The sequence below is a fragment of the Poecilia latipinna genome, unplaced genomic scaffold (genome assembly GCF_001443285.1).
Source record: "Poecilia latipinna isolate Pla-1442-1.1 unplaced genomic scaffold, P_latipinna-1.0 Scaffold2056, whole genome shotgun sequence".
NCBI classification, from domain to species: domain Eukaryota; kingdom Metazoa; phylum Chordata; class Actinopteri; order Cyprinodontiformes; family Poeciliidae; genus Poecilia; species Poecilia latipinna.
In genome coordinates this window covers 7,034-12,685 of record NW_015114672.1, presented here as the reverse complement: position 1 = coordinate 12,685, position 5,652 = coordinate 7,034, and the positions used below count along the sequence as shown (strand labels likewise).

At 48.7% G+C, this 5,652-nt stretch overlaps 1 pseudogene; it reads right to left on the bottom strand.

Annotated features, from left to right (window-relative positions):
- Positions 1-899: 899 nt before the first annotated feature.
- LOC106935986 (uncharacterized) lies at positions 900-5,437 on the bottom strand (annotated as a pseudogene).
- Between the last annotated feature and the right edge of the window lie 215 nt (positions 5,438-5,652).

Genomic DNA, 5,652 nt, shown 5'->3' with positions numbered 1-5,652 from the left:
TGAATAAACATAATAAACATGTATAATAATGACCTTTACATATAATAATAAACATTTCCACATATCATCTCCAATATCCACTGGACTTTCAGTTGCGCGATATGTCAGCTGTTTGGGATTCCCCTTTGTCCTTACGTCACCGCGCTTTCTATTGGCTATCAGGTTGTATTCTCGTTCCCAGTCAGGGTAAACCCCACAGGGTGCAATAAAAGGGTCAAGACAACCCAAATTGGGCAGATTCAGGCTTTAGCTGGCCCTCTAGTTCTGCTAACAATGTGGACTGGCTGCAATCAGCAGTCCGATCATTAGATCATTCACACACCTCCTATAGACTTATTGCATTTCTGGCAGTGCTGTTTACATTATATGGACACCTTTATTGGCCAACTGATTTATCGACCAGTTGATTTCTGGGTGCTGATATCCTTAATTTTGGGGGATCATGAATGGCCTTTACTTACATGTGAAGCTCATCTTATCCCCTGATCATATCTTAGTCAGTAAAGGTTTAAAAATCAGCCTCTGTCCTCTTCACCTCTGCAGTGAGAGGTTTGACTGAAAGATCGACTCAGGTCATGTCTGCACATTTACAGTTAACAATATTCACCCCACTGTTGCAACTCATTACATTTTTTTTGTCTGAAATGTCGCTAAATATAGCAAGAAAGTCACTATCAGCCAAAATCAAAATCGGCAGGTCAGGCTTTTTAAAGGTTTGTAACCAGGGATTGGCCAGAAAACTGCAATCAGTGCAGCCCTACAGACATATTCATGACATTATTTGATTATATAAATTTCTCTTCACTAGCAAGGACCACGCCACAAATTACAGATTTAAAGATTTATTGAGGATGAGAGGAAAGGAGGGGAGGTGGGGTGAGGGGAGGGGTGAGGGAGAAAGGAAGGAGGGATGAAGGGATGGAGGGATGAATTAGATGAAGTCAGATGAAGATGATGATGGAGCGCCTGCGGAGTGAAGACTCGAGTGGGGATTGTCTTCAGAGATAAACACGTCTTCTGTACATCCCGGCTCGCTTAGGATCCCCAAAAGAGCCAGATATTAAGTGTGGCTGAGGAGAGAGTGGGCTTGAAATAAATCTTTAAGGTTATTGCGAATATACGAATGGTAGGCTTGCGAGGACCAGTGACCCAAAATTTGGATCGTGTGGTCTGGGACGCCCTGACTAGATGCGGACGAGGCTGCTCCGATGCGGAATGATAATGATCATGATCAGGTGATATGCCTGATGATAATAAGACCTGGCGGAAATGACGGGAGAACCAGAAGCGAGAAGCTTGTTTTCCTGGTTCAGAAATAAAGAGAAGATCATGAGGAGAATGGTTAGCGGCGAATCGGGACTTAATGTAATTGAAAATGGGCTCGTACGGGCTGAGGGAGGAATCGAGGCGAAAAAGATAGATGGGACAAGAGACAGCAAGTTGATCGGTCTTACTTTGCCGCAGAGTAAACATCATGGTGTTGTGGCTGAGGATGGAAATATCAGAAAGGCAAGGGTGAATGAGAGGATTATGGATGGAGGAAGTCGGAGCAAATTCGGAACAGCGGAGGAAGCCGAAAAAAGCTAGGAGGAACATGGACTCCAGGGTTCTCTCTATGAGATTAGAAGAATAACCAGAACGCAGAGTGGAGATGCATTTGCGAAGGAGGTCGAACGTGAGGGGGAGACGCGGAATGACGCTGTTAGGTTCTTACTTCTTGCAGCCTTTGATGAGCATGTTCACATGGCAGTGAGAGATGGAGGGGCAGTTGGCTCCCGCGGAAAGCTTAAAGAAGAAATTGATGCCGGCTAGATAGGACTGGATAGTGGAGGTACGGATCTTAAGGACTAATCGGGAGAATGTAATGAAGAGGCAGAGGGTGGAAACGTCTACGGAAGGAAAAGGGAGATTATAAGTGGCGTGGAAAGATTAAAATCGGTTCCAGCCGGTCAAGTAGACGGAAAGCGTGCGAGGAGCTAGGCTGCTGAGGATTAAATCTTGAGACGCTTGGTGGAGATCAGGTAATGGAGAGCTCAGTTGAATATGGTTGAAGAATACGGAGGGACTGGCGTGGAACATGCTTCTGAATCTGGGGCCAAGAGTCTGAATTTCTGGAAGGAAAAACAAGAAAGAGCGTCAGCGATGCGGTTTTTTGATCCGGGAATATGAGCGGCTTGAATGAGAAACTGATGTTGCGCGGAAACTAAAGTAAGTCTGCGCATGAACTGCATGATTTCGGGGGAGCGAGAGCGTCCTTTATTGATGATTTCTACTACTGCCGTGCTGTCTGAATGAATGAGGATGGATTTTTTGGACCATTCGTGACCCCAAAGGATCGCAGCGATGACAATGGGGTAAAGCTCGAAGAGTGCGGAGGAAGGAGAGCCCGAGGCGTTCTGGAGAGACTTAAACTCGAGCGGCCATTTGTCAGCAAACCAGTTTCCTTTGTAATAGCCGCCGAAACCAATTGAGGGAGCTGCGTCGGTAAAGAGTTGGATGTCTTCGGGGTAGGTGAGGAAATCGTTGTAGAAGACAGAAATTCCGTTCCAGGATGAAAGAAAGTAGTGCCACAGGCGCATTTCTAATTTGCAGGAGTGATCGATAGCGAGAGAACCGTGAAGGGAGGGGATGCTGGCCACTTTAGACAGGAGGTGAGAAATGAAGGATTTACCCTGCAGAATGATGCGAATAGCGTAGTTTAGATGGCCGAGGAGAGAGAGCAGCTGCTGTTTGGAGCATTTGTCGGTATTAGACAGTATTAAGGTGATTCGGTTGATCTTTTCGGATGATAGGGAAGCTTGGAAGGATAAAGAGTCGGGTGATGCCTAGGAACTCTAAGGAGGTCCGCGGGCCTACGGTTTTCTCTTCTGAGAGGGGAACTCACAGCTGGGAAAATGCTTGAGTTAGGGCATTCAGACCAGAACGAGGAGGGGAAGATGGAGGAGTGACTACTAGGAAGTCGTCCAGAAGATGTATGACATAAGGGAGTTTATAGGTATTGATGAGGATCCAGCAAAGGGCTTCAGACAGGGAATCGAAAATTTTGGGGCTGCTACGGCACCCGAACGTGAGGCGTACAGCAAAGTAAAAAGCGCCTTTCCAAACTACGCCGAAGAAGCGCCAGAAATCGGGGTGAATAGGTAGAACTTTGAAAGCGCTGGTGATGTCGGCTTTAAAGAGCCAGCCACTGCGTCCCGCTAACCGAATGAGTTTAATGGCATGATCTATGGTTGCGTATTGCATGGAGAAGTCGGGAAATGGAATGATGCTGTTGATACTGGGAACATGAGAGCCATGAGGGGCTGAAAGATCTATGATTAGCCTTTTTTTACCTGAATATTTGCGAGTGGCGATGCCGATGGGGCTGACGCGAAAAGTAGGAAAAGGTGTCACGAACCCTTTTTTTACTTCTTCAGCGAGGAGAGAGTCGACTGTCAGGATCTGAGAGAGCGGATTGAAGATTGTGACATTGGTGGGTGGAATCTGGAATAATTTCTATGCCCGGGTGGAAACCGTGAGTGAAACCATTAATGAGAAAGTTGACGAATTCCCTGTCTGGGTGATGCTTGAGGGCAGTTTCGAGAGCTTTCACCTGGACTGGAGTGGAGAGATGGCGGCCTAGTCAGTCTGCTGTGGAAGTGGGGTTGTGGGGGCAGGTGTGTCTTGCGTGGACTCCGCCGCAGAAGGAGCAGGCGTGCAGCAGCCTTCAACTGGAGCCTGAGCAGCCAAGGTCGTTGAAGTTGTTGCAAATCATCCTGCCTCCTTGGTACAGGTTGGGGCGACCTCTTTTGTCGGTTCCCCTATGCGTAAGGGTTTTGGCGGAGGGAGAGGGTCTGCTGGACTTCGGTATGAGGGGAGGAGGGGGGGCAACGGTGGTCAGACGGTCTGAAGTAGAAGAAGCACAAGGAGGAGGGCGAGGGCGGAGAGGAATGATGGATGTACAGGCTGTGGCTGGGTGAGATGGAGCACCACAGAGATTGCAGGAGAGAGATGTGCGGGCGGCAAAAATGCGGCAGTATAATTCGGAATCGAGAGAACCCCAGTAAGTGCCTTGGTTAAATTGTTGCAAGCGACCTGCTGCTTGGTTGGCAAAAAGAATGTGATATTGATAGAACCCGGTGCCCCCGAACCGTAGAGCTATGTCAAGGACTATGGAGAGATAGTCGTCGAGTTCGGATCTGTGATCTGGAAAGATTGCACAAATAGTGTCTCTGTAAAGAGAAAAAGCAAGAGCGAATTTGACGGGTGTAAGGTCTTTGGAGCGGGAACTTAAAGAATTACTAAATTGCATGGGACCTTGGTTTGTATTAATTTCTTGAGGTTGACTAAAACAGATCAGAGAAGGTTGAAGGAGAAGTGCTAGATCGACATAATTACCATTCAGGATTTGCTGGCAAAGAGAAGGAGAAATGGGCCGTGGTACGTTAGTGGATGACTGGGCTGGAGGAACTGCTGTAGTGAGATTAAAATGATTATTAACGATAGGGAGAGTGTTTGAAAGGAGGGGAGGCGGGGGTAAGGTAGTTGAGAGAGAGGAAGTGGTAGGAAAGAGGTTGGAAGGAAGCGAAGAAGGGAATGAGGAAGGAAATCCTGCGGCACTACACAGAGCTGGATTTGCCGCGACTTGAGAAGAACCAGAGGTCGTGGCGTTTATGGGGGTGGGGAGAGCTGAAGAAGAGAAGGGGGGGTGAAGAGAAGAATGAGATGGCGGGATTTGAGGAGTCTGTGAAGACAACGAAGCGATTGCCGAAGATAGAAACTGACAGAGGTCGGCTAGGCAGGGTGCATTTGGTGGAGGATGTAATACGACCTGGCTCCCGCGAGGGGGAGCTGTTGCCGAGTGCGGGGGCCTCGAAGGCGTGGGCTGGATGACTTCGTCTGAGATGACGAGGGAGGAAGAGGATGCTGGAGAAAAACCTGGACATCCGGGGTATTCGAATGATGGCGGGGCTGACGTTTGCTGCGGACCTGAGGAGGAGAGCAGTTGAAAGAGCCTCAATTTGTTGTCGGAGCGACTGAAGGGGATTCCTTTTTCTTTTAATGAGCGGTGGAGGCGGGCGACGGTCCAGCCTTTGAGGAGCTGGCGAGTTAGAACGTCTGGAGAAGGCCGCGGAGACGAAACCGGGTTGGTGTTCTGGAGCTGCGGCGTTTGGGAATGGCGTCTGGGACCGGGAGAACGGAGTCGACGGCTGGGCCCGCTGCGTATCCCTCGGCCGCGGGGTTGATGTAACGTTGATGGATGGACCATGGTTGGACGAGGTACTGCTGACGGCGAGGAATGAAGCTGGGTTTGAGGGTTGAAGATCACGGAACAAAGGCGTTTGGAGCCAGAGGCTTGTCTTGTGACCTGGGAAGGAGAGGTTGAGGCAGCTGGAGGAGGATCAAAGACGTTGTCCGAATCGGAGTGGTCGGGCTGGAGAGAAAGGGCGTCTTCCATTGTAAGTAGAACTTTTTTTTTTTTTTTTTTTTTGACAAGCAACGAAGCCGTTGACAAACAATGCAACAGACGAGGAACGGCTCTCGAGCGGGGTATATATGAACTGCTTAGGAAATTGGAGGTGTGGTTTGAGGTGTGGTCCTGCTCCCGAACCTAAGTTAACAGGTTAACTCCATTTAAGCGTAACTCCAATAGTTATACACTCCAATATTTAG